The sequence below is a fragment of the Ischnura elegans genome, chromosome 2, assembly GCF_921293095.1.
Source record: "Ischnura elegans chromosome 2, ioIscEleg1.1, whole genome shotgun sequence".
Lineage (NCBI taxonomy): Eukaryota > Metazoa > Arthropoda > Insecta > Odonata > Coenagrionidae > Ischnura > Ischnura elegans.
In genome coordinates, this window is record NC_060247.1 from 11,246,214 (window position 1) to 11,273,996 (window position 27,783).

At 38.0% G+C, this 27,783-nt stretch overlaps 1 protein-coding gene across 2 annotated transcripts in view; it reads right to left on the minus strand.

Moving 5' to 3' along the window:
* Positions 1-27,783, minus strand: part of LOC124153381 (inositol-trisphosphate 3-kinase B) — a 590,159-nt gene that overhangs the window by 216,410 nt on the left and 345,966 nt on the right. The window lies entirely within an intron of this gene.

Below are 27,783 nucleotides of genomic sequence, written 5' to 3' on the forward strand. Positions count from 1 at the left end.
TCTTCCCCCGGCATTTACGACAATTTTGGCTGTCCATTACACACAGATTGATTGCAAACGTCAGCTGAGTGACCTAAAGCTGGTATCAACAGAACAATAACAGTACAAAAGCTAATGCCTTATTTACTACAGTGTCTTAGGATGGCTCTGTGAGCCGAAACTCGTCGTATATAATCGTCGACGTATTAAATACTTGCGGAAAAGAGCAAATTCATTTTATTTCAACATGCCGAAATTCCAATACCTATTTAAAGCCTGAATCGCTTGATTTTCAATAGTTCACTTTAGCGAAAATAGTACATTTAGAATAAAGTGCAATAAATGTAATGTAAAATGTGCGATAAATAATCATGCAAGACATTTCAACGCGAAAAAGGTTCAAGAATCTTGAATAAACATTTTCGCCACTACATTATATCATTGCGAGAGTTTCTCAGAGGTGAAAGAAATATTCAACTTGCTTGGTGCTCTTCATACCTCGATTTTTTTTTAAATAACTGAGCTAGAAATACATTCGACAAAAACATTTCGAAACTGGGATCCAATGGCCCAATTCCACAAAGAGAAAAGGGGATAATTACGACAGTGGAAATTTCTGAAACATTTTAATCATGCTCTTGTGAAGGCTTTGCTGGGATTTCAAGAGGAAACAGTCTTTATAAAATAAGCCCACATTATTCGCGGGTTGATCACTTTGAGACTTGAAAAAAATAATTCGAAGAAGTCAGTAGAATGAATTGGGGATAACAATTTAATTCATTTCGTGAGATGAGTATCAGTTTTCTATTTCAACAGGGTGATTTCCTTTTATTTTTTCATTGCCTAAATGCAAATATTATTACTCCTGGAGTACGTAGCAGGTAGCGGGTGGCTTAAATAATGATTATTAATACCTTATCAAACGAAGGAAACTTCCCGACCACAGGCAATTTTAATAGGTGATAATTGAGAAATGTTTCCCTGAGCTCTGTGCCTCATGCATGCATTGGTAATCTCAGACGATGTAAAACTCCTATCTACTCGTATAGAAACTAGGTCCGTAAAAAGAAATTCCTATGAGGTTAGCCCACGACTCAAGAAATCGGAGCCTGCCGAGAGCTGCCGGGTATTAGCTTATGGTAGGCGGTCCCATCGGATCATAGGCCGAGGGATGGTGTGACAATGCATGTGTTGGTAATCTCAGACGATGTAAAACTCCTATCTACTCGTATAGCATCTAGATCCCTGTGACGTTATGTGGAGTGGCATCGCATTGGCACCAATCTGGCCTTTTTCAATTGAGGTTAAAATTGACTATTGCCATTCGTCTAAACTGGGATTTCTAAAACCAAATAATTTGTATATTATGAATAACGATGGTGGGTAACGAATCTAAATCAATGCCTTTCGTTTTCTTTGATGAAGGAAACTACCCTATTGCATCCTTCGTGAGTCGCAGTATGAAAGGAATCTGATACATTCATAAAATAACTTTTGTTTTTCAAACCAAAAAACCAGTAACGGGTAGAATTTTTAATGGTAACTGAAAACGTTGATTTCGACTAATGCTGCATTTTTTGGAATAAGGCTCGACTTGCTGGAATTAGATAAATAATAAAATAAGTTGAATTAGGCAAATTCTCTTTTCCTTCGCGGAATCACGGCAAATCAGCGGTGATAGTAGGACTGAACACTAGCATTCCTGAAGTTTAAGATGGGTGTGTAGCGACCAAAGGAAGAAACAAACAGGGAAACCCCGTAATCAGTATTACGATGCGATATAGAAAGGTTTAGAAATTGAAATACGTATCTACTAGGTAACTAAAATGTTTAATTTGAATCGCTATAATTCGCTTTCTTCCTAAGCAATAATTTGACGAATATAAAGTTGCCAATCGAAATAAAAAACACGAAAACTAACTATCGTCGGAATCAGCAATGAGAAAAGAATTTTGTCTTACCATTTTTTCAATGAATAAGATTTGTTTATTGATTGTTACTAAGTTCATGCCATGGTTACCTAGCAATTTTTATTCATTAAATAAAAACAAATTCTACTTAAATTGTCGATGTCTGATCTTTTATGACAGATATTTTATTCTGAAGAAATGAACGCAATTTAAACATATGTCTGGGACTTTAACGGACGAATTATCCAGCAGAGGCGAGGGGAAAAAGGGGGAGGAGTCGGACACCCCTTCCCCCTCGACAGATATCCTCCCGCTAAGGCAGCCACTCCCCCTCCCCCACCCCCTCTATGGCGCCCTCTAGGCTTCATTCGCATTCGCACCCAATTTTTCACACAGCCCAAGACAACGGGTGACGGCGCAGTGACGCAAATGGACGGAGGAGGGGGGGGAGGGTGTTTTTGATATGGGCGGAAGTGTTGGGGTGGGGATGACAGCAGGCAAAGGGAGGGGGAGGGAGGATTAAGAGGCCACTGGCAAATAGCGAGGGACACATTACAGAACTTTCTGATCAAATGAAGTTCATCCAAATATTATTTTTTTAAATTCAAATGTAAACACAAGAGACAAACTGCAAATTCATCCTACCGTCAGTCTGCAATCAATTTTGGGAACTTAATAACGAAATAACTAAATTATGGAAATAAACTGATATTCAAATTTCACGGCCAGATTAAGAATATTTAGGGCAACATTATTACATATTATCATATCACCCCCCGCCGCGCCGTTCTGTCTGTAAACGTTCTTTTCTATTCAGACTCCCTTTTCCCATTAACTCCTATTCCTAATGTGTTCCAAATTTTAATCCTTTTTTTCATCCCTCATCCATCTTGTACCATCACCATCGTAATTTTCCCCCTATCCCTCGCACCGCCCGATGGAATTTACTATTCTCTGTTATTTATTTGTAAATACTGTTGAATATTTTTTGTTCATTATTTGTTACGTTTCTTAATATTATTAAAATTTTTCTTCTGTTATTATGAGTCCGCTGTAATTGGCCTCGTGCTGTTTTTGGACTGGATTAAATAAATAAATCTCTATGCATTATCAACCACTTTTTAACGGACTATCATATAGCGTGGTTAATATTCTGTCTCAATCAAGCTGTTTTCAACAATAACTTCCATTTAAGAAACATAATTTAATAGTTATTATCACACCTTAAACGCAGATAGTAGCCGTTTTTGAGATTCTTCGAGATACGAAGCGTATTTAGCAACAATTTACAACGCTCCCCTCAAATGAAAAGAGCTGTAATCAATTTCATAAAATAAGAGCATAAAAGAGCTAAGTGCGCCGAGGATAGCGTTATGATTCACATGCAAACAGTATAAACAACATGTACATCGTCGGTAACGTCGACAAGGGGTCACCCGACCCCAAAAAATAAAGCGCATTCACGATTACATATAAGGCAACCGAGGATAACATACCCGGAATCATACATACATCTATTCATTAGACCCGGAAAAAGATGAATACTTCTCTCTCAAATTTATATAAGCGTTTCCCTTAGGCTACAACCTTGCCGCAAGGCTTGCGTGTTCATACGACCCCTAGGGCTGCACTGGCGGGACTGATTCTCAATTACTACTGCCGATAGAGTAGAATAGAATATGTATTTATTCATGCTCTGGGTATATACCTGGAGAAAAACATAATTTACAATAATCGGCTTATCAAAAAGCACAAAGTTCATGAAAATATCACGTAATAACAATAAAGTAGTTTGATACACAAATAATAAAGAAATGACACGTAAACAAGGATTGAAATTTAGCAACACACGGAATATGTTGGCTGTATTTTAGGTAGGAGTTTATTTTCGCTCTCCATTGAGCAAAGCCATGTATAGTTTATATTTAAATGCATGGTTGGAGCACTTCTGTTTTAGATCCTCAGAGAGAGAATTCCAAAATTTAGATGCTGGAACTAGAAATGATTTCTGGTAGGTAGTTGTACGTGGAGTAGGATAACGTAAATAGTCCTTTCTCCGAGATGACATGTGAGTGGTTACTGATCTATTCATAAAAATTTCCCGGAGATAATTAGGAATTCTCTCTCTGAAAATCTCAAAATTAGGGTTACCCATGCCGGATAGGTCGAACGGCGGAAGCTATACGATAGGCAGCCCACGTGATTGTGTCGTGCGTGATTCAAGCGTGATATAGCAGAAGCTCTACATATTGACATAAAAGGTATTCGCACTTTTCCACAGTTGTTTAATCCGTACGACACGTTTCGACTCACGGAGCCATCATCTAGTATAAAACATTGCAGTACATGAGACCATCACATTTATACCTTTGAGGAAGGGATGGGAAACAGAAGTGCAGAGCGGAGACAGAAAAAAGAGATACAACTAAAGGCATAAGACAAAACCCAGGGATAAGAGAACGCTAGTTGTTACTGCAGAAGAACGAAATTGGAGAAAGAACAACACACAGAAACGGCAAGGAACAACAGATACGCTTGCCATTTCGTGGCGCAACTACCAGAAATACATCGAAAGAAGTCGTGCTTATTCCTTTAATTTGAGTGGCAATATTTCCAATATTCACGGTTTAAAAAATTACTTTCACTTTACGGCCACGAGGCTTCCAACACTTATAACTTACGGGTGCAAAGTTAAATACACCAACGGATGAAGTTCGCCATGAAAAAAGTCACTTCTTCCTGCAGTGCAGTGCTTAATTTCAATGAAAATACATGGAACGCTTATGCCGGGTCGTCTGACAAAAAGTGAATTTTTAAATGCTCGAATGACAAAGGAATGGTGCGAGGCGCGAAAGTTTGCCCAGAACTAAAGAAGAGCGATTTTCGTAATCAATTTCAGGGTTTAAATTTTTATTTGGTCACGGATTGGAAAACGACGGTGACTTGCCAGAAAATGTAAAAGCCACGTTAATGCTGCAATTGCAAACTACATAGTTGAGGACATGTGGAAGACTTTGGAGTGGGAAAAACTTGCCCTCTTCAAAAGACCACACTGGGAAGGATCTGAGCGACGGAATGGAAACTTGAATATCGGACGACATTTCGCACGAGACGCGGAGGGACTATCTAAAAGAAAAATTGCAAAGAAAAAATTAAATCCTTGGCCCTTGAAACGAGGTCAGACCCCGAAGAATCACGTAACCTCACCGGGATAGTGCGTCACCAGGTTATGGAACACGGCCGAAACAGTAGACTGCTACCGTGTTAGACCGATTGACCTTATAGAAACCTCGCATGAATCAACTTTGTAAGTAGTACGCTAATATGAGACTCGAAATAGTTGTTGCTATGGCGTCTACTACAGATTAGGGGTATAAAATCAAGCCTCAGATGGGCATTATAAAATTCAGGGTTCGTCTTTTTACGATGTACCACCGAAAACCGTGACATTTGCTTTTTCATACCTCCCATCACTGAATAAATACGTGATCTTAAACTGAATAAGAAAGAGAAATAATACCTCTCTACCTTATTTTATGCACGCATCATGACCATTTATAATTAATTTTATGCATTTTTTTAAAATAATAATTTCTAAGACAATATGACTCGACGCGATTAGTTAGGTAGCTTAGTCTCATGCGAATTACTAAGGGTTAAACAGTCTCTGGGAATGACGCGGATAGCCAACAGGGAGTAAGAGTACCTTCCTCTGAATCACCTAAAGCTTAAGATTAACTTCAGTTTGACTTCATAAAATCACAATGCGAGGAGCTTTCTCTGGATGCCACAAAAGCCTTCACCCGGATTTGAAACCTGCGCTTTTCGTCCATGGGTCAAGCGTTGCCATTATTTATGCCAAGTGCCTACGATATAGGGTATCATGTTAAAATAGCGCACAGTGCGTTATTTTTCATTTTCAAATAGGTGAAAACGTGGCTCAGCAACATAAAGCGGCAAATTCTAAGTAAGTTAGTCATGTATATTCCACGATAGAAGGAATTACAAAAAAAAAGAAAATATTTTTGAACGATAACAATTTTTACCATATATATTTTGAAGTTAAACACTGCAACTGCATACAGTGATTGGACTCACATGTGCCTGATTTATGCAGAGAGGGTGTAAAAAAGATTGGACCACGTCGTGATAAATGCCTTAATTTAAATGTGATTATGTAAAAAAATATCCTAAGGCGCTACACACGTCGGGACCAACTACGTTGGCACCGACGGGACGGTTGGAGGGTGTGCAGGCCTGACGCCCGACGCAAACAGTCGGACCCGACGGTCGGGCGGTTGGTCCAGTCAGACCATCCAACCGCCGACCGCCCTACCCCGATTACTGTGGCGTCGCAACGTCTGTACCGTTATCGGCTATTTTTTCTATCAATTTGAGTTTTAATTTTGCCAAGCAACTCCATGAAACACACTTCGCCCACCCTCACGAAATATCGGAAATCATTTTCACCCAATTCTCGAAGTATATTCATGTGGGTGATACATCAAGAAGCCACTCCTTCGCCCATACTCTTTATCTTTTTTTGATGTCATCAATGAGAACCTAATTGGCTAAAGCCAAATCCATTTTTTGATTTGTCAAAAAATGCGGAGCCATTGCCAACACAGGCCGAAAGCAACTTCACTCCACACGATCACGTTGTGTACTGAGGAGTATTTGTTAAGTTGGTCGGGTCGGGTGGATTGGTTTGGACGTCTGTAGAGCTGACCCCGACAGGGATGGTTCGGTCGTGTCGGGTGATCGGGTCGGAACGTGTGTAGCGCCTATAGTTAACCTTCAAAATGTGTAGGGAAAACAAAAATTGTTATTTAAATAAATAAAAGATCGTAGCGCTTATCCACAAGATTTTTTACTGCGTACAACGCGTTTCGGCTCACCAGCTTCGAGCGTTTCACGCCATCTTCACGCGTTTCGAGTCATCAACTGGTACAAGACACTGCAAAACATTTGAAAATCACGTTTATACCCTTGAGAAAGAGGATTGGGGAGGATTTGACATCTTTGAAGAAGGGGGTGGGAACAGGCGTACAGAGTAGAGACAGTGGGAAAAGATACAACTACGGGATGTGGGGAACCCACGCTGGAAGGAGGACTCTAGTCATAACTGTAAAATAACGACATGTGGGAAAGAACCGCAGAAAAACGGGATGGGGGTTGAGAAGAGGGAAAAAAGGGTGGGTTAGGGTGAAGAGAGGCCGCGTGTCGTTAGAAAGACAGTAAAAAATCTTGCAGTAAAAAAAATCTTGTGGAAAAGTGCTACGATCTTATATTTATGTCTAACTATGCCTAACTTCCGCCAATTGAAGCCTGAATCTGTTGAACTTATTCGGAAAAATTGTTATTTTTAACTTTGTTTACTTTTTATTGCAAAACATCCGCTACTTTCTGTGCAGCCGTCGTATGATACGCACGATCGATTCCTGACCGAGTCGAATGCTTTCTTTTTTTTAATTTCTTTCACTGTGGTAGGTGTATGATCACCTTTTCCCTTGTGAGTCAGTGGCGGCTTGCCCATAAGGACTCTCGGACGCCGCCCCTCCCAATGATTTGAAAAAGGAAAAGAAATAAATACCCATTCAATTATAATTATACATTTAATTAACCAAGGTGTTTTTTTTCAATCGCATTCGTTGCAAATGAAAGAAAAAACACGCTAAAATAGCGCGAGACGTTAGCATTTGTAGCCGCGGGGCGCTGGCCAGAAGGTCCCAATCCATTACCATGCAGTTATATGAAGAGTGGTAGTGGTGGGAGCTGCTGGTGCTATGAGGCGCCTAAGCTTGTGCCTTATGGAAGTCTTGGGACGCTGTCCTAGCATGCGCAGAGCGACGTGTCTAATGAGTTGACATCGCCGCGCCCCCCGGCGGCCGCATAATCCTGGTGTTGCAGTGTTGCAGAATACCTTGTTTTGGTGACCAGTTGACTTATCATGTGTAAATTGTTTTAATGTTAATAGGCTTAGTTGTAGATGAGTTAATCGAGTAAGCGATCGTTAGTGTTTTAGTGTTAGTGATTGTTTTGTGTATTAGTGAATCATAATGATTTCTAGTTTCCCTAAAAAAACTCAATAAAATACACAAAATATTTTTAAAAAATTGACCCCCCGGTGGAGTGTTTCCCTCCCAGCATTTGACTCACGAGCCGCCACTGCTGTGAGGGTGACAACGTACGAGGTCTTTCGCTCCACACAATGCGCTTGAAGTATAGAAAATTTGTGATTTCCAACAGTGATATATAAATAGATAGGCAGAAAGAGGCCTTGAGCTTTAGTAAACCAAGTCGGCGGGAAAGTGAGTGGAGAGCGGATACAGAGAGAGATTGCGAGGATGTAGACGTGCTGAATGTGGATGCTGCGATGGCAGGAAGATGCTCTCCAATCAGAAAAGGAAATGCATCACAGAGTAAAAGCGATAAGCGGGAGGAATTTTAGTGGAAAATAAACCGGAAGGAAGTCGTATGCATGCGATTTTCATAACAGGGGAGTTGAAAAAAAATCTTCCTTTAATTTAATCCATATAATGCCTTTTTCATATCTGAGTAATTTACAGGAAGTGGAAAACTAGCAAGTGGGACAAAAACCCATTCAACCTCTGAATAAATAATTCCCAGTGCAGTAAAAAAATGCACACTCCACGTCATTTCTGTGAGTGGAGTCCAAAGTCACCTGAATAAAAACAGCTTGAATAACTTGGTCGAAATAGGAAGTAAGGAACCCTGTCTCGCATCTCAAAATGTGAATATGAAAAAGTAAGAGTGCATTTTGATGTCATAGCAATTTTACAAAAATCAAATCATCATCAATCGATCCAGTAATAACATACTTATCCCAAAAAGCGAAAACTGTAAACTATTGCTCAACCTCTTCGTGTAGAATCTATTTGTACCTTTGAAGAACTTCTTAAAATCATAAAAATTGATTCAGATTCAAGAGCAACTGATTCATTATACACATAAGACCCTATTTTTAAGTACATCCTCAAAATTTCTTTGAATGAAAAATAAAATTAGGAGAAATTCTAATAAATGTTCGCCTTTTGGAGAGAAATGAAATCCGAAGATCCTATCACGATGGAGTGGGATTTTTTCCGTGTTAATTTCAGTTTTGGAGAGGAATTGCGCTCAAAATAAGGAAGGATTAGCAGGAAGAGAAATTCAACGCATTCCCGATCTAAAAATATCTCCTAGTGATGAAGTCCATTTACGCCCTTGATCTGATTGCGGACGAGTAAATTGAACCGCTGAAAACAACGTGCATCACGCCGCTAGGGACGAACATGCCGCCAACCGATAGCCGTGATGCGAGGTCAACGATTGACCAGAGCGAAGCATCCAGCGGATGAGAGGCTATTTTTAAGCCTCCTTCAAACCAGAGCGTCACAAAGTGAGGCATTATTACTTGAGGATGCCCTTCCGTCTTCAGCTTATAATTACCACGATAAGATAAGCTCAGACCCTGGACTACTATGTACTCTGATGAGAGACGAGAAATGCCCTCGCAAATGCCTCCACACATTTTTTTCTGGGCGTTTGTGACTCATATTAACGCTAAAGGAGCCAAAATAAAAAACACTCTGGACTCATGCGCGATTAGGTCATCATTTAATTAAACCACACATTTGAAACTTTTTAAAAATCACAAGCAATTCACTTTTGAATAAATTTAAATATCAATAAAAATAAATTTTGTCTCTTTTAATCAAAAATTACGTAATTATTACTTATGGACTTCAAAAATCAGTAACAGTCTTCTCAAACACTCCAAATGAAGCTAATATCATCAATTTATTCGAAAGTTTGAGTTGAAATTTGCAGAAAATACTGAGAAATATATGCATAAAATTAAAAAGGGTTATTTTAGATATCCTTTTTTTCTTGTCACAGTAAATAAAAGTGGGAATATATGATAATCTTTAAATGGTCACTTTAAACAGAATATAGCACAAAATATGTAATAAGGTAAGATTTATAAAATATGCATGCATGCGTTTATTTTTCTTTCCGTCATCTCCCGTAACCACGATTTTATGACACTTTAAGAGGTGTTGAGGAAAGACTCTAAATTTATATTGTAAAAACAAAAAAATATTCCGAAAACGAAGAGCACAGCGATGCTGAATACGAAATGAATAAAGAAGATAGAGGACTCAATTATGACATCATTGGCGCGGACACTCAGGGTGTTATTAGCATTTAAAATGTCGCAGGGGGTTAAAAGTAGGTTCGAAAATAATTCATGACAGCGTGGCGACAAGCAATCACTCTCATCATCCATGACGAGTCCTCTCAATTTGCAATTGGAGATCGACGCCAGATTGATTCCCCTCCCAGAGACAAAACTCCACAAGGAAATACGTGAACAGCATCCCTGGTAGAGTAATGACATCAAATACATTCTACCTTCAATCGAAAAGCAATTAGGTACACATTGATTGAAGACCACTGAGGGTTGATGCGTTAGTTCACAGCATGCATATAAAAGAATTGTAAAAAACAGTTTAAATATCTTTCCATACACAGCTTTTCACGGAGTTATAACTGCTTAATGAACAAGGAACGTTATTTTACAGAAATAGTTAACTGGTACGAATAAAATGCACAAATAACACTTCTGGAATAAATACATAAAAGCGTGCCCTGGCAAAAAATATATTACACGAACAACATATTTTGATAGATTAAAATGGAATATATTTTCGAGATTTGAATTTAATCGGAAAAAAACTAAGCTTCACTATAACCTGGTAATATGCAAAAGGTAATTGGGTGCACTTATTAGAGGCAAATGTGGATCCTCTAACACTGGAACAGCAATTTTGACGACTGAACTGACGAAACATAGGATTCATAATGCATGTGGGTGGTTTTATCTCTATGGACAAACGGTGGCCCTTCATAAACTAATGCCATGTTATCTGGACGACTCATGATTTCGAATGCTTTGCCTTGCCAGATATGTCTCCTAGGCACCCGGCAACAGGGCAAACTCGTCGCCAATCGGAGCACTTGACACATAATTTCCGTAGCTGGCATCACCTATCAAGAGTTTAAATTACGTGACTCTGCTTTTCTACATCTTATACATAGATACTCGTATACGATACTTCTGCTCTTCTAAACACGTATAGCAGCATTGTTTAACTATATTTTAGTCGTTACAAAAACCTGTGAACATGGTTTGTTCACAATATTACACATCTTTCCCCATACCTTTCGGGATGGCTGCTTAAAAATTGATACATTTAGTTTTACCTGATTTTCGTTTGATTAAGAGCAATTATAATCTGGTTGTTGGGTTAAATGGAGCATTATGATATGAATAAATATGTCCCAATACCATTTCCTTTCTCTCTATTGACTTGACTAGTATACCATTTACGTTTCAGAATCAGGAGCGCCATCTCTATTCTATTTTTACTACCCATTTGTGCACTATTACGATGCTGTCAAGTCTAATTAATTGCATAGATTTGAAAATGTGTGAACGCGAGTTAATTCCGATTGTAACTCTATTGATGAGGCCCCGTTATTCGACCGAGCGGACGCATTTTGGTTTTATTCCGTGACATATTAATCGTTGGAAACAAAAACTTCGTTTTAAAATTGTTATTACCAGTGGCGTAACTAGAAATATGCTTTTGAGGGAGCTATGGGATGGCCTGAGATGGCGAGTTCCTCCCCCCCTCCTCCCCCAGGCAACGGGGGTCTAGGAAAATTTTTAAAAAATGACATGCCTGGATATACATTTTACACCATTTGGCACTAAAAATTTAACTTTAAGCAGATGCAGATTGCATTTCTGAACTAGACAATAGTTTCAAATACCTTTTTTATTTCTCTGAGACTTTGGAGAAGGAATTATCCCATCATCCCCCACATAGCTACGCCTCTGGTTTGAATAGTAAAACCTTGTATATGTATGTCTAAATCTAAAATATAAAAAGGCATTACTCAGTGTAAATAGTGAGGTATTATTTCATATACACGCACAAGTATTCACCAGGGTTTGCTCTATATACTATGAACATTACAAGATGGTTGTGTAGATTTAAAATCTAGTAATAAGTCACGATCAAATATCTGCCAAGAGGGAGTGAACCGTCCTCTTAATATTTGCAACTACACACAACCCCCATCACAAGAAAAAATAGTCATTATCCCTTTTCCGGTAGTTGAGTAACACGCCACACCTAATTTACAGACTTTGCTTTATGCAGTTCGGCAAAATGTTTACTATCCCTTCCCTAGGCTTTCTTTTCTCAATAAATACTTCCAAGAAACGTCGGAATTTTAGTTTGTCGCCACACCTTTTTCCCCTGGGCTCAATCCATTAACCGATACAACACCGCACACCTGTGCATGGCTATATTCGATCGGGCTAATAGGACCACACAGATTCATCGACTACCGGTCATAGCGACTTGGAATTTGCTAGGCTCGCGATCCTTGCCTTAAGTAATCCCTTATTGTCACTTGCATACTTGACGAAGAATTTCTCTAGTTCTCACATGAATATATTTAAGTATTCTAATGATACTTGGTTATTTTGTTAAAATAGTATGCACTAAAATGTATATAACGAGCGTGACAAGCAGCTACCAAAGCAACCAAGTGGTTGGTTTACCCAGTTAATACATTGCAATAGCATTGGGGAAAAAATTAATTCATCGGCATGTAATCCATGGTTTTGAATATTTTCCATAAAATTTGATGAATTAATAATTTAATGTAAAAATTGAGGAAAAAGTGTTTTATTAAGATACAGAATTCACTGAATACGAGTATGTCTGTTGCCTTTAATAGTGTTCGACCGGAAGTGAAATACTCAAGATGGAGCCCAAGTTGGCGGCGAAGTTAAAAATATTATTTTAATATTTTGCTGTTATCTGTTAAATATTGTAAGCACATTGCTAGTATAATCGTCTTTTCTTATAGTTATTGGATTCACCGCCCCAGAATATGGAAAAAATAACCTTGAACCTTATTCCCCACAGTGAAAACATGATGCTGGGACCTGATTGCGGTGGTATTCGTCTAGGTATTTTGCAAACATCTGAGCTCACGGTTTGCATTCGGATAATCATTTATTCGTTGGAGTAGTCGAGTTATCATTTCAGAACACAAGTAATCATTGCAGTATATGTCCAAGCACCCTGATCGATGTGGAGGAACTTCACCATGATCCACTACACAATGAAAGAGAAATTTTCCACTTTTTTATGTGTCGAGTTTCGACATTATTATTCTAGTGACAGTGCTACTTATTCAATTTTATTCTGATGGATTAATAGCGTCGGAAAGCGGAAGAAAAATTTTCCTCGACAGATTTTTGAATTTTAGGGTCACTTATCTTTTAAAATTAACAAAAAATATTCAAAGAGGAAATGCCTTCAAAAATTCAAGCATTAAGCATTGCCCTAACGAGTAAGTAACAGTCTGTTCAACAAGTATATTATAGCAGGAAATGATTACAGAAGCACAGATCGTATCCGCACAAATAGAGAGGCACCAATAGGAAGAAAAATCATCGCCAAAATAAGAAGTTATTATCCCAGGCTGATAAGGGAGTCGATTGAAATCACCAAAAACGCCAAGAAATTTCAATAAGGAAGACGGATTCCATTCGAATAACGCTTAGAAGAGAGCATTCCAAATACCAGCCAATCACAGCGCAGAAGCGTAATAAGGAAGGCTATATAAAAGCAGCCAAAATGCAGATATAGGCAGTGAAAATGTCGTCAACCTCTGACAACCAACGCGGAGCAAACCCGGAAGATGGACGGATCCACGAATCCAGAACGTCACCGAAGACTAGGGAGCCAACACGAGGAAAACATTTTGGTTTATAGATGTAAATGCTCGCCTCAGAATTGCACACGCTACCTATTCGCGTCAAAGAGTATGAGGGTTCAAGGAGAACCTATAAGGGATACAGTGGATTCGGGGGTCCCAGGGCGGGCCCCGCGAGGATACAACTCGAGGATCGGGAACCAAGTCTGAGACTTATACGCCCGTGCCTCTCGAGAGGGGGAGGACAGAAAGGAAAAAGGAACGGAGGCATCGCCGCGATGAGAGCCCGACGACGCCTCCAGGGGAAGGACGGGGAAGGAAGGGAGAGGACGAGGAGTCCTGCACCGTCACAGGGCGGGCAGGTCCTACTATAAGCGAAACCAAGCATACGCAATTAATATACTAACGATCTTGGAGGAGTATTCTATGAGGAAGAATACTCCAACGATCAAATCGTTAGATTATAAGGGATACAACGCACCGTGGCCGGGAACCAAACCAGTGGCTTATACGCCCGATCACCCGGGGCGGGGCTGGAGGGAAGGGAAAAGGAAAGAGGCGCCGCCGCGATAGGAGCCCGTCGACGCCTCTGGGATGGGATAGGCGCGGAAGGAACGGGACGGGGAAAAACAACTCAACGCTATCGAAGCGAATAGCGAAACTATAAGCGAAACCCGGGAAGCCATTAATGTTCTAACGATTTTGTAAGATTATTGTATGAGGAAGAATAATCCAACGATCGAATTGCTGGATACTTATTCGTGCCAGTACAAGAATTGCGTTCATCTTGATAAATAGATTTAAAAAAGTTAGGCGCGGTTATTCAGTGAAAGGGCAGTAGCTATTTCATTCGCCAGCAATTAGGTACTAAATTTGAGTGCTAAATCAATAATGAAAAATCGCTAAAATTACATCACTGCATCGCGGCAAATCGCTAATGGTCTCGAAAAATACTTTCAAAAGTCTAAAGTCTCAAAGTGGAAGATTTCTGTCATTCAACAGGATAGAGTGTGTTTCAGAAGGAATCTGAAATACTTCAGGAGGTGGTGGGGGAGACAATTTTTTTCCATAAATATAGAGTCGCAAACTCCTTAGTTACTGACATTAACTCCAGGTTTTTAACAACATTAAATATTTAAGGTTTGCCGAAAATGTGTGACTATAACAGTTAGAAACTATTAATCTTTCTATTAATCAATTAATCTGCAGTTCGATTGCGCAATATCAACCATTTTGAGTCGAAGGTGCTTGATACGCAAGAAAAAATGTGTCCATGGTAACTGCAGAGAGTATCAAAAAACAATGCTTGTGTTTCCATAGCTCAGTAACTGATGAGTTCCGACCCCATGTCTATGGACAACAAATGCTTAGAATTGTCTACCCCACCACCCTCTGAAGTATGGCAAATTTCTCCTGAAACACCCTCTGTAATGATTATGGATGAGTAAAGTGGCAAAGAGTAGGTAACTAGCTCGGGTAGGGACACCCGCATGTCACGTCGCGGTTGGCGGAGAGCAAAAGGCGAGCTGGGGCCCCACAGACGACCGCCCCTTCGGCTGGCCCCCTCCACCCACCAGGCCCCCAACGCCCCCGGACACCACCACCGCAGTGACGCACGAGATCCACCTGCCCATTCCAACTCCCCCACCCCACCCCACCCCCGACCATGCATCCCAACCCAGTTCCAACTTATTTTCTCTTTCTCCGTTGACGTACGAGAATTCCCTAACCTCAAAATTTGGTCCGCGGAACCTCACGCCCTTTCCCCTTGAATGCAGGCACGAAGCGTGCACGATGCAATCCCATGCTAGACAATGTATATTAAACTAATGAGGATATATGAGTGGGTGGAAGACAAGGGGTACAAGTAATTTCTTTTTTCTATACAGAGTTAGCGACAGAAATTAGGTATATAAAACAAAAAAGATCAATTAAATATTTAGTAATGCATCCGATTTTCAACTCGATGTCAGAACAGAACAGGCGCTCACTCGTATCCCATGGCAACCAAGTTTTTGTGTATTCCTTCAAACAATTAACTTTAACTGACTCTGTTGAGAAAAAAATCACTTGTACCCCTTGGCTTCTCAACCCCCATATAGGTAATGGCAGTTGTGGTGGTCTCACATTAATGAGAAAAAAGACCTCTTTAAAGTGGTGGGCCAAATTCCCTAACAGAAATATGGATATTTAAAACAGCGCAGCGTTTTAATGTCAGGTTTGTTGGATTAATAAAAGTGATGAAAATGAGGCGCAGAGTTTTCATGCCTACGGGCGGTTCCAAAACCAACCAAAACTTACAGACAAAGGAGATAACTAAAAAGATATTCACGAGAAATAAATCAATCGTAACTGGTTCATTTCAAGAGGTAGTGTCATTTGTTACAACAGAAACTGGGATATTATCAATGCATGGCAGAAAATTTTCAGACAACCAACTGTAAGAAGAAAAAACATTTTAGTACGTGGTTATCAGTCTTTGAATTGTAACGTCAAGCTTCGTTCCACGGGAGCCCCTATAATGCAGGATACGACTCTTCCAGAGACGGGGAGGACTATCATGAATGGTGGGTGATATGGTGGAGAGCAAAGGCCGACCATATAATGAGGTTTCTTAACCAGTGATATTCTTTCCTAACTGGTATTTTGCGGAAAGACAACTAAAAAACACAATTTGAAGCGAAATTTCTTCCACAGGAAGATTGTCATCACAAGAAGCCAATATTTTCAGTTTTATTTTAAATTAAGTGCATATTCATCGCGTAATAATACTGAGTAAAACGACTTATAACTGTAGCAATTAGATCAAAAATGAGAATTTTTAATTGAGACAAAAACTTTTTCAAGACACTGCGTCAACCAAAATCCTCTATCGAGGTAAATTTGGGCGCAGTAAGAACAATTGAAAAGCAATAAATATACTCATGCGTGAACGTCCATAATATGAGGATTAAACCTGAGAGTTAAAACGTCGTCTGAAATACTAATACGGAATAGATTTCCTGCGCATAATTTTTAAGGCCCGATAATAACTCCCTGAAAATGTACGCAGTTAAAATTTTGAAAGCAGGAGTGATAGATGTCTCATAAAAAATAGTTGAATTTTAATATGGATTTCATAAAAAATACTCCAAAGTTACTCATCAACTACCACAACCCCTTAAAAGCAGCCCTCACATTACAAATAAGAGAGGCCTATTAGTATTCTTAATTTCACAAAAATTGTGTATTTCTGTATTTTGACAAGATAGCTGTTTCACGATTCAAAAAGCCAGTCAAGCCTCGCATGCATCAGCCAAATTACATCACAGTTCCCTTGAACTACATTTTAATTGCATATATTAATATTCTACGAAAATTAAAATGAAACACTCCGAAAAATTCATCTTTTTCCACTAAGGGCGCAACCAATAAAGACGGGTAAAACATTAAATTCAATATATTTCTCGTGTCATTTTCAGCATTATTCATTTTTCTTGCAGCTCAGTGAACAAATCCGCAAGAATTCCAGGGAGTTCCAGCGATTAAAAAACTCGTTTTTGACGACAGAGGCTCTCAACTAAATACCCATAAACTTGTTTTTTTTTATCGTTATGTCAAACGATCCGAGGTGTCGGTAACGGACGGCACATGTGACGACAATGGAACGAAGAAGTTAAAGCGTAGTGACGTGAGCAACATGGTGACGGGACCAGTGGACGAAAGGGACCAACACACCTTCTGAACAACTCCGAGTACACAATAGTTCGAAGAGGACACTGGACGGAAAAGTCTCGGAAAGACTTCAGATATGCGATCTTCGAAAATATTTTGGTCGCGCACGGACTTAAGGACTCGTGAGAGAGCATGAGAAGAATAGATCTACATGTGAAGCCTCGGTGATAGGGCGAGTCTATAGGTACGTCATCTCTCTAAATTTTTACTCAAAAATTAAGAATGCTATTTTTCTTTACCACATTAATATATCAATGCTCGGCAGCAGCGGAATAAAATTTGGAAAATTATCTTAATCATTTTGATGGGCACTAATAGATCTCAGCAGAAACTGTGTTTTATGGCCATTTTTCAACTATTAATGAGTTTAAAATTATTTTGCTCGAAAAAAATTATCAGTAGGAAATGTTTCCTTGTTATATTTAATTTATGCATTATAATGTACTTACAGAATTTAGAAGTAATAGTTTAAGGAATTACCATATATTGTGCAATAAAATCCTTTGGGAATGGATCTCGTTTAATTTAAAAGGTATTCGGGCAAAGGCTCATATTCCTGGACCTTCTAAAAGTTTTAATAAGTCTTCTCATAAGCCATGAAGTGTGATCGAAGGCGAATGCTCTAATAACAGGGCAGCATCTAACCTTGGATAGCATAATTTATTACACTTGCGTCGCTTCCCAGAATTTCTTTGAATTATCACTTCCAGGGATAGGATACATTCGCAGGAGGGTGGAGTGCACATAAAATTAGTAAATGAGTAAAGAGCTTTCAAAATGATATATCGCCCGAATTTCCATGGAGACAATGGCTGAGAAGACATTTTCAACGAAAGACAAAAAAGAACCTGAATTCATTTCATAAGAAAGTGACAACGAGGAAGAAAAACGGGAATGAGTTCCTTCGAAATACTTCTTATCTTTCCGAATAGACCCCATTGAATGTTAATTTCGTAATTGATGTGGCTTCAACCTCATTGTCAGTTTTAATACCCCAGATTAAGTCAGAATCCGTTTCCTCGAACGATGATTTTTACTTCTAGACATTTCACTGCCTCTTTCAACTACCTATTTCTAACACGCACTAAAAAGTGGGGACCCCCATCCCTGGGGACTTCCCTGGACGCCTTATTGCTAGATTCAAAAGGCATATTTCATCACAACAAGAGGAATTCCAATAAGGGCGTCCCTTTATCTGGGAGCACAAATGACAGGACGCTAGGTATTGTGTATCGCGCTAGAACTAAATAATCCGTTCGATACCAGAGTACATTTTACCAAAAGCCGTATTCCACGATTTCTAATTACTTAAACAAGCAACAGCCGACCAACGGGTAGGTGCTCGCCAAAGAATTGATTTAAAAAATTTTAACAAAATCAATTTCCAAAACGAAAGTATCTTTCGAGAAGCACAACAAACAAAGATGAAGATCTGGTTTTTAAATTTGAAAAAAAAATTAAACCATATTCTTACGTGCGTCACTGACTATGAAACTGGATTTGAAAAGATAACACAAGAAAAATGATTGATTCTCGAAACAACTCCATTCTTCGAGGAAATTCTATGGAAGCTTTTTTTCTTCAACCCCGGAATAATGTCTTTAGGAGGAAAATAATTCCGAATAAAACTCTGTAGAATGTAACATAAATAGCAAACTCTCAATAATACAGGAAGAAAGGCAATCTTGTTCTTAATAATACAGAAAATGAATTATATTCACTAATATAACTATACCCAGAAATATATTTCCATGGACAAGCCTTTTCAAAAATCCATGAAAATGCCTTTCTAACTCGAGGGCAGAAATGTATATCCTAACTCAAAATCGAAGTATTGATTTTTGCCGGTCCCTGTAACTGTCAATTCAATGAATTATTAAATTTTCATTCAAAATTAAAGTGAATACATAATTTGTTTCAAGTCTCCCTACTATAGAAAAAAGAACCAACTTATGGCAGTTGAAATAGAGGCACTACATTTATCTTCCTTCATTCGGTACAAGGAAAATTTAGTTTTTACACAGAATGTAGTATCACAATCTTAAATATTACGTGGTTACAATTTTTCACAAGCTTAATTAATAATTTGGATTTTTTTCTCTGGCCAAGACTTAAGCAGTAGATTAAAAAATTTCCCATGGAATCCTGGTTGTCTCCGTCTTGCTTGTATTCTCACCCTGGCAATAGAGTATGTGCACGTTCTTGGGAAGTGATCTTAAAAAAAAATTACACCTCAATTAGGCTAAATTCCGAGTCTGAGAATAGAGAGGTACTTTTTAAGTGAGATATTAATTATTAAAATTTGCAAAATTAATGATGCGCTGAAACACCAGTCGGCCATATTCTCAAGGCTGTGACGTCATTTTGTTCGATGTGTTCTCAGGCATTCCTTGTTCTTTAGGGTGAGCCCCTCTACAGCAACGATTGGACGGAGTTTGGAAAGAAGCCATGGAATGGCTTATGAACTAGATTAAAAGTGTGTACATGCCATCATCTACATCTTTTAATTCATTTATTTCTCGGTTACGCTGACGACAAGACTATCAATTTTTCTACCTTGAACTACCTAATCATATTTCTTACTCCTTGAACCAATTTTTAAATTGTGCTAACAAATGCTTCGGGAGCATATTGAAACCGAATGAATGAAAAGTCTGATCTAACTATCAAACATTTGATTTCCAGCCCGAGAGATTTCCATCCGGACCAAGTTTTCAATAACCAATTTTTAGATATACCTCACAAATGCTATTCATAAAACTCAACCAAGCAAATGTATATCTGACTGACATATCTCTGTTAGCGAAATGAAAATAACTTGTAGAAACATTGAGATAACCAGAACTCTGCTTTTGAATACATTAATTCTACGAAAGAACAAATACGTCGATAAAAAGTGCGTTTTTTTTAAGAAATTAAGACCAGATTACTGCTTAAACTGGACCAAAATGTAACTTCAGTTATTTGTGCTTACGTTTCAAACTTTAAATAGCCCAGAAGAAGAAGAACCCAGCTCAGTATCGGCAATTAAATAATGAACTATGGATATTCATCCAGCCACCACGGGCCATAACTGAATATGAAAAATTATTTTTCGCGAGTCATAAGGTTAAATAATAATAGAATAAAAAATAGTTTAATAGATAAATTAAATTATGATCGGTATTTGAAATGATAATAATACAAATATCGATAGTTATCTACGTACCGGCACTTTAACTTCCGTAAACCTTCGAATCGTGACAACAAACTTTTGCCAATTACCTACTGTAAACAATCTTACATAATTCACTTCTGTTAGACCTAATTTCCGATGAGATTTCCCGCCGATTGCTCTTTATTGTGAATGAGGCAACACAACAAAAAAGCTCCACTTCAACATTAAAACTTCGTGCCAAGGCATGTAGGTATAGTCCAACATAATCAGCACGGTCAATCATTGAAGAATCCACCTTCGGGATATTATTTGAAGAAACCTTCACGAAACCTGATTAGATTATAAGCACTTAAACGTATTTCCCTTTACACAGATCAGATCCACCAACTTTTTCCAATGCTCACGTAGTTTATTGCATCATAAACACGATCATAACACGATAAACATTTTGCACGCTGATGAGATAGAACAGAATGACATCACATACCGAGGAGCCAATAGATGAGCGATTTCGTCTGTCCAATATCGTTGCGTAAACAATGCATATTAAATATTAATTATTAAACAAACTAAGCAACAATTAATGCTGTTAATCGAAAGTAATGATATTTACGATACACTTTATCGAATAAACTGCATTTCAATCGTATTCCTCCCGAGTGCACATACTCTATTCCCGCCGCAATACCGTCTGCATCTTAAGGAAAGAAAGCACTGGATAAAATGGCGAAGCGGTCGTCGTCCAATGAAATTAGAACAATAAATACCACGAAAATATGAAGATGAAATGTAAATATGTTTTTAAACGCTATACCGCCGCAGTAAAAATATGATTACATTTAATTGGAGGTCGTTTTTTCCGAACTTCCTGAAAGTTTAGCCTTGATGCGTACGTTGATGAGTATAACCTAATAAAGCATTTTGTGAATCAAATAATCAAGAAAGCGAGACAAAGCTTTTGAAAACTTACAATAATCCTCGCACGTGAGGTTAGAGGTAGTTTTTTTGTGTAACTTCCTATACATCAATGGAATACATGAATATTTTGCTTCCTGTCAAACATTATAGTTCCAGGATGATAAAACGTAATATCAAAGTCGAAAGAGAACGCCCAAATACATTCTTTACGCAAATTTTTTACATTTCAGGAAGTTAAAATCAGATTTTCAGACGCAGACATCCACTTTGAAAATCTGGTTAGTGACCTTGTTGGAGAAAGTGAGGCATAAAAATGTACTAGTGTCTCTTGTACGTACGTTTTAATTTATCGCCTGACACACTGACCTGGTGGCTTTCCAAACGAAAGAAATGGAAAACCGATAGACTGCATAAATAATAAATTCACCCGGTAAAAGAAATGCTGAAGTGCACAAATGATCTTACCGACAATAGTAAGTTTAATGGTACCGTCTAAAACTGTCTGGAACAATGGATGAATGACACAGAGAAAGTTTTGAGGCGAACAGACGATTATTCGGAAGTCGCATGCTCCACTGCAGCATATAAGTTTTTTAAGCGAGCCGCCAAAAGTTATGCAAAAAAAACGACTGATATACATCGCAATGCCAGAGAACGGAAAGCGACAGATTGTGAAGGAAAGGCTCCCTTATTTCAGCTTTCACGCAGACAAAATATTGAGGGTTTTCTGAAAAAGAAATTAAAAATAAGCCCACGTAAAAAAACCTCGTGAGCCATCTTGATAGTGCAAGCGTGACACGTCGCGACACAAAATCCACCACGAAAAATTTCCAATTTTTCTCCGGAGAAGAGGAAATAACTTTTCTTTCTCTGTCGGAATTCCAAAGTCATTGAAAAATAAAATCGAGGTTTGGGTGATGCAAATCACTTGGCAAAATGTGCCAAAGCGCCGATTACCTACTCACCTAAAAGAACATTGAAGCCGAACTGAAATGCAGTGCTTCGAAATTGAAGCCATGGAAGATATGTAACTTTCACTTTCTCACGATTTCATTCAGAGAATACAATGAAGTTTCTTATTTTGACGTTTCATTGACCTGAGCCTATAACAATACAATTCAAATCCAGCCAATTAGTTCGGAACACTAGCGAATTTTGAATAAATAAAAGATCGCAGCACTTTTCCACAAGATTTCTTTACTGCGTACAACGCGTTTCGGCTCACTGAGCCATCATCTGGTACAAGACTGGTCTAAATATGTCTAACTTCCACCAATTGAAGCCTGAATCTGTTGAACTAGTGCATTAGTCAGGTGCGCCACCATTAACACCTAGAAAATGCTAGATTACATTCTTTTTTTTACAATGATAACGGTTTCAATAAATAATACATTTGATAGTTATATATTCAAATAATGGTTAAACGAAAGTGTAAAAAAAAGAGCCATTTTTAACATATAATCAATTAAATAGTCACCTAATTGAAAATTTTACAATATATAAAAGATTTCTGAGAAATATCATATTGTCATTTTATAAAATTGTATATTTAAATATATCTTCAAATTACTTGGCGAACAACAACAACAATAATAATAATAATAAATAATTATAGATTGCCTTATTAGCATATACGAAATCCACGCTTCACCAGGATAGCGCGAAGAATTTATAACATAAATATGGAAGTCGTACACCTGTCCAGAAAAATGTATGATTTTACCATTTCTACCTTGAAATTCAAGATTAACAGCAACACAGAAACACTAAATAATATTTCCATAAACTATACATTTTCTGAATTACTAGGTTATGCAATTAAGCTAAGAATGGACTTTGGATGACAAAGGCTTTCGTAGTCCCATGCATCGTCCTCGCGTAAAATGTGATTTAAAAAACTGAAAAAGTAATAAACTGCTTCATAATGTAGAGAAAAACTACGCAATAATTAAATAAACCAACTCTTTCTTTCCTACAAGTGAATCATTACGGGTACATTTTTTTCGAATATTTTCCGCGTAAGCTGATTGACTCCGAATGGCAAACAAATAATGAAAAACATGCTGATACCATTATGGTGTGCTGATGAAACCGAAGAGCATTGTCACTCGCATTCCCGTATTTTATTTTACTGGAGATTTGGTCATTAATATCTACATACATATTTTAATCCTCGCCATTGCTCCACAAATTGTTTCTCACCCAAACGGCTATTATTATGCACACAAAATATAAAAAGAACAGTAATTGTTACAAAAATTAGTTTGCATCATTTCTTGAAACAATTGTCGAGGATTTAACACGTATTCCTATTGGCCAACTCTAATTAAAGTATAAAATACGTACGGAGATTAGTGGTTCAGAGATCCATTAATTCATTACAGTTAGGAGGCCATACTTGGGAAAAATGAGACTTTTTAATTTTTTTCCGGTGGGCTACCATCATGCAAGCAGTCAGTTAAGAGTGGTATCAATTGTTGCATAAGCGTACTGACTTCAGAGTAGCCAGGTTGTTTGATTTCTTTCTTAAGTTAATGTGTTTTTTGCAGTCAACTTTTGCTACCGTGTTAAAAAAAACCTACTTAATTGTCCCAAGTTAGAATATTTTAACTTTAAAATGGTACAAGCATAAAAAAACAGGTGTCACAAGTAATGGGGAGGTATTCCTAATTTGGGGCAAAAAAAAATTAAATATAAAATAATTATGAGTTAGTACTTTTTTATTTTCAAATTGCAAGGGCTCCTCAGAGTTTTCTTTCACATTTACCGTTTGTGGATATACCCTACAGTATTTTTATTTATGTTAGAACATAAAATCTGTCTCAAGCATGGGCTACTGACTGTATTCATAAAAACCAAACCACGTCACATATAACCAAAAGACGTCTTTTGGTAAGCAATTGAAAGGTTACCCGAAAATAAAATGTTTTCCATCGATGCAATGACCGTTCAAAAACTTTTCAAAATCGTAATGAGAAAAAGACGAAGACAATTTTTACGTACTCTGCTGAGGTCATTTAAGAAAATAGAATTTAAAAAAACAGAGGGCCAACTTTCTTTTGCTCTTCTTCACGAAGCAGCGAGAGATACGGAGAAACGACACGCCTCGCTGGCGAAGGGAAGGCGGACGTGGCATTGACGTAAGGAGGCCTTTTAAGGAGGCGAAAAAAAATGTAAACGACTCTCAAAACGGATACGGCCACAACGGTTATGGGAAAAACGAAGCGATGAAGAGACAAGACACTCGAGTGAACTGACCGAAAACGTGCGCCCAACTCCTCCTTTTCTTCTCTCCTCGGTATCGTTTCAAAAATGAGAGGTATTTTTTTTCGTTTAATTTTTAAGGATGAAGATAAAGAAATATAGTATAATGATTTGAAATTTAAAAAAATATTACCCACGCTAAATGTAATTACGTTCTAGTTTCCTACTTGAGCTCGATGAGATCCATAAAACATACTAACTTTTCTCGGAATTCCCACCGGGCTAAATACTGCATTTTAGCCGATGTTTCGAGATCCGTCTCGGGCATCATTCTACATTTTACCCAAAAAGCCGTATTCCACGATTTATAATTACTTCAAGAAGGAACCACACCCAACCAACGCGTAGATGCTCGCCAAAGCATTGGTTAAAAAAATTATAATGCGCAAAGTCAATTTTCCAAAATGAAAGTATCTTTCGAGAAGCACAAGACAGAGATGAAGATCTGGTTTTTAAATGTGAAAAAATTAAACCATATTCTTACGTGCGTCACTGACTGTGAAACTGGATTTGAAAAGATATCAAAGGAAAATGATTGATTCTCGAAACAACTCCATTCTTCGAGGAAATTCTATAGAAGCTTTTTTCCTCAACCCCTACTTAATGTCTTTAGGAGGGAAAATATTGAAACAGGGCGTCTGAATATCGTTTTGTTTGTTTTTTGGTTGCTAAGTCACTTTGTTACAATAAATTTGGATTATCACACAATAATAAATTTAATAAAAACACATAATGCTAGTTCCTTTATCGTAGCTATTTGTGTTTTTTAGAATAACCTATTTCCTAATTTAACCTTGAGTAAAATTATGCCCTGTATCTGGAACTAAGAGAAAATTGGTCATGTGCCTCAGGATTGGTCAGCTCGGCGGGGATTGACGACTTTACTACGTGTCCATACGTACGATTAAGCTAATCATCAAATATCTTACATGAATTTTTAATAATACAATTTTTACCTTTCCGCTTATTAAATCTAACTCCTTAGCAATTACCCATTTTCGTAAGTTGGGTTCTGTTTAAATACAAAAAACCAAAGTAGTCCTACTCCAATTTCGTTCGTTTACGTTGGTTTATCCATTTCACAACAGTCTAACCCGTTTCACAACTAGGAAATTATGCTCTTTTCTCCGTAGAAACTCAGTTTTACAAAAGGCGTCACTGAAGCCGATAAGGAGGGAGATAAACCGAAAACTCATTACCTATAAGCGTATGTGTTTCAGTGCGTAGAGAGACTTTGCATGGCTGATTTTAGTTTCATTACTAATACGTGGAAAACGCTCAAGGAACACGTTTAATGTCCATGGAGACCTAATAGATATATTTTTTAAACCATGCATTTACAGACTCATCAAACTTTCGTATTGGTCGTACCTAGTGCCTCGTCTTTATTACCTGAAGTACTATTGGTTATGGGCAATTAATTCTTGAGATGAATGTCAGGGTGCAGTATTGAAAGCCAAATATAATCACAGCCACAAGATTTTTTAATGCGTACAACGCGTTTCGGCTCACTGAGCCATCACCTGGTACAAGACACTGCAAAAGATTTGAAAATCACCTTTAAACCCTTGAGAAAGGGGGGTTGGGGAGGATTTGACATCTTTGAAGAAGGGGGTGGGAACAGGCGTACAGAGTAGAGACAGAGGGAAAAGATACAACTACGGGATGTGGGGAGCCCACGTTGGAAGGAGGACTCTAGTCACAACAGTAAAATAACGACACGTGGGAAAGAACCATTGAAAAAAGGGAGGGGGGGGGTTGAGAAGAGTGAAAAAATCTTGTGGAAAAGTGCTACGATATTTTAATTATTTAAATATGTGTAACTTCCACCAATTGAAGCCTGAATCTCTTGAACTTATAATCACAGCATAAATCTCGTCCCAAAGTCATAAAATGCGGGCGTTCGATCCAATCCTTCGCCATGTATCAATCATCTCCCTTTTTTCCTTATTTTGCACTCCTTCTCGAGTGACCCAAAATAAGGGAAGGGCCAATTTTGACGGATTGACGTCAGGGAATTTGTAAAGACTACGGTAGTCCAGAGCCTATGGACGTCAGCAAACATTCACTCGCCAATTAATGATGAGTGCTTCACGTGAAAAAGTATAAGGCAACGAGAAAGTCAACGAGAACGTTACGTCACAGAGGGAAATAATAAAAAGACGCGACAAAATAAGACACTGATGAAAGGTGATATTTATCCGTCATTAAATTTCTATTGCTTTGGAACAGACAGAACGACAAATCGACCCATACCCATTTCGGACAAAATAACGCCTTAATTACATAGCCTGAAACCCATTAATTTATACTCCATGGCTTTCATTCACGTGCGCTAAAAGTTAAGTTTCAAAAATCTTATATGTATGTTAATATTTTCCTGATACAATATTAATTTTTTTGTAGTGATATTTTACTTTGACGGAAAGGACTAGACTTTAAATGATATTCTCAATTCGACTTAGAATTCGAAATATTCGAAATTCCTTTTTAAATTTGGGTATAGATATAACCCAAAAAGTCATTTAATGCTTTTCTCTAGGTATTCTAAAAGATTTGCTAAAAGTATGATGGAATGGAATGTAATGGTGGCTGTGTGCAAAATCCTAGGATCTTGTGACTATAAAATTGAAAAAACTCCCCTTCTATAAATCTGAATAAATTTCAGCAAGTTGAAGAATTATTCGAGCTGCCCAGCATAGCTTTACTATATTTACTAAAAATGCTAGTCCCGGATAAATATAACACTCGGATACAAAAGCCCTGACTAAAAAATTTTCAATTTTTTTCGTTTGGCAACACACTGAATCCATAAAGAGAAAATAAAACTCATCAAAGGCAGGTATTTATGACTCAGTCCTCCAATAATTAAACCTAGTATCGCAAAAAAATTAACTTCACACGGATCTATAAAAACTGAAAGGAATTACGAAACAAATTTAAGATAAAGGGTTAGATAAATTTTTCGTACGTGAAATCGAAAGCGCACTCACAAGTGCACGAGTTTTAACAAGCGTTGACATTTCAGTGCGT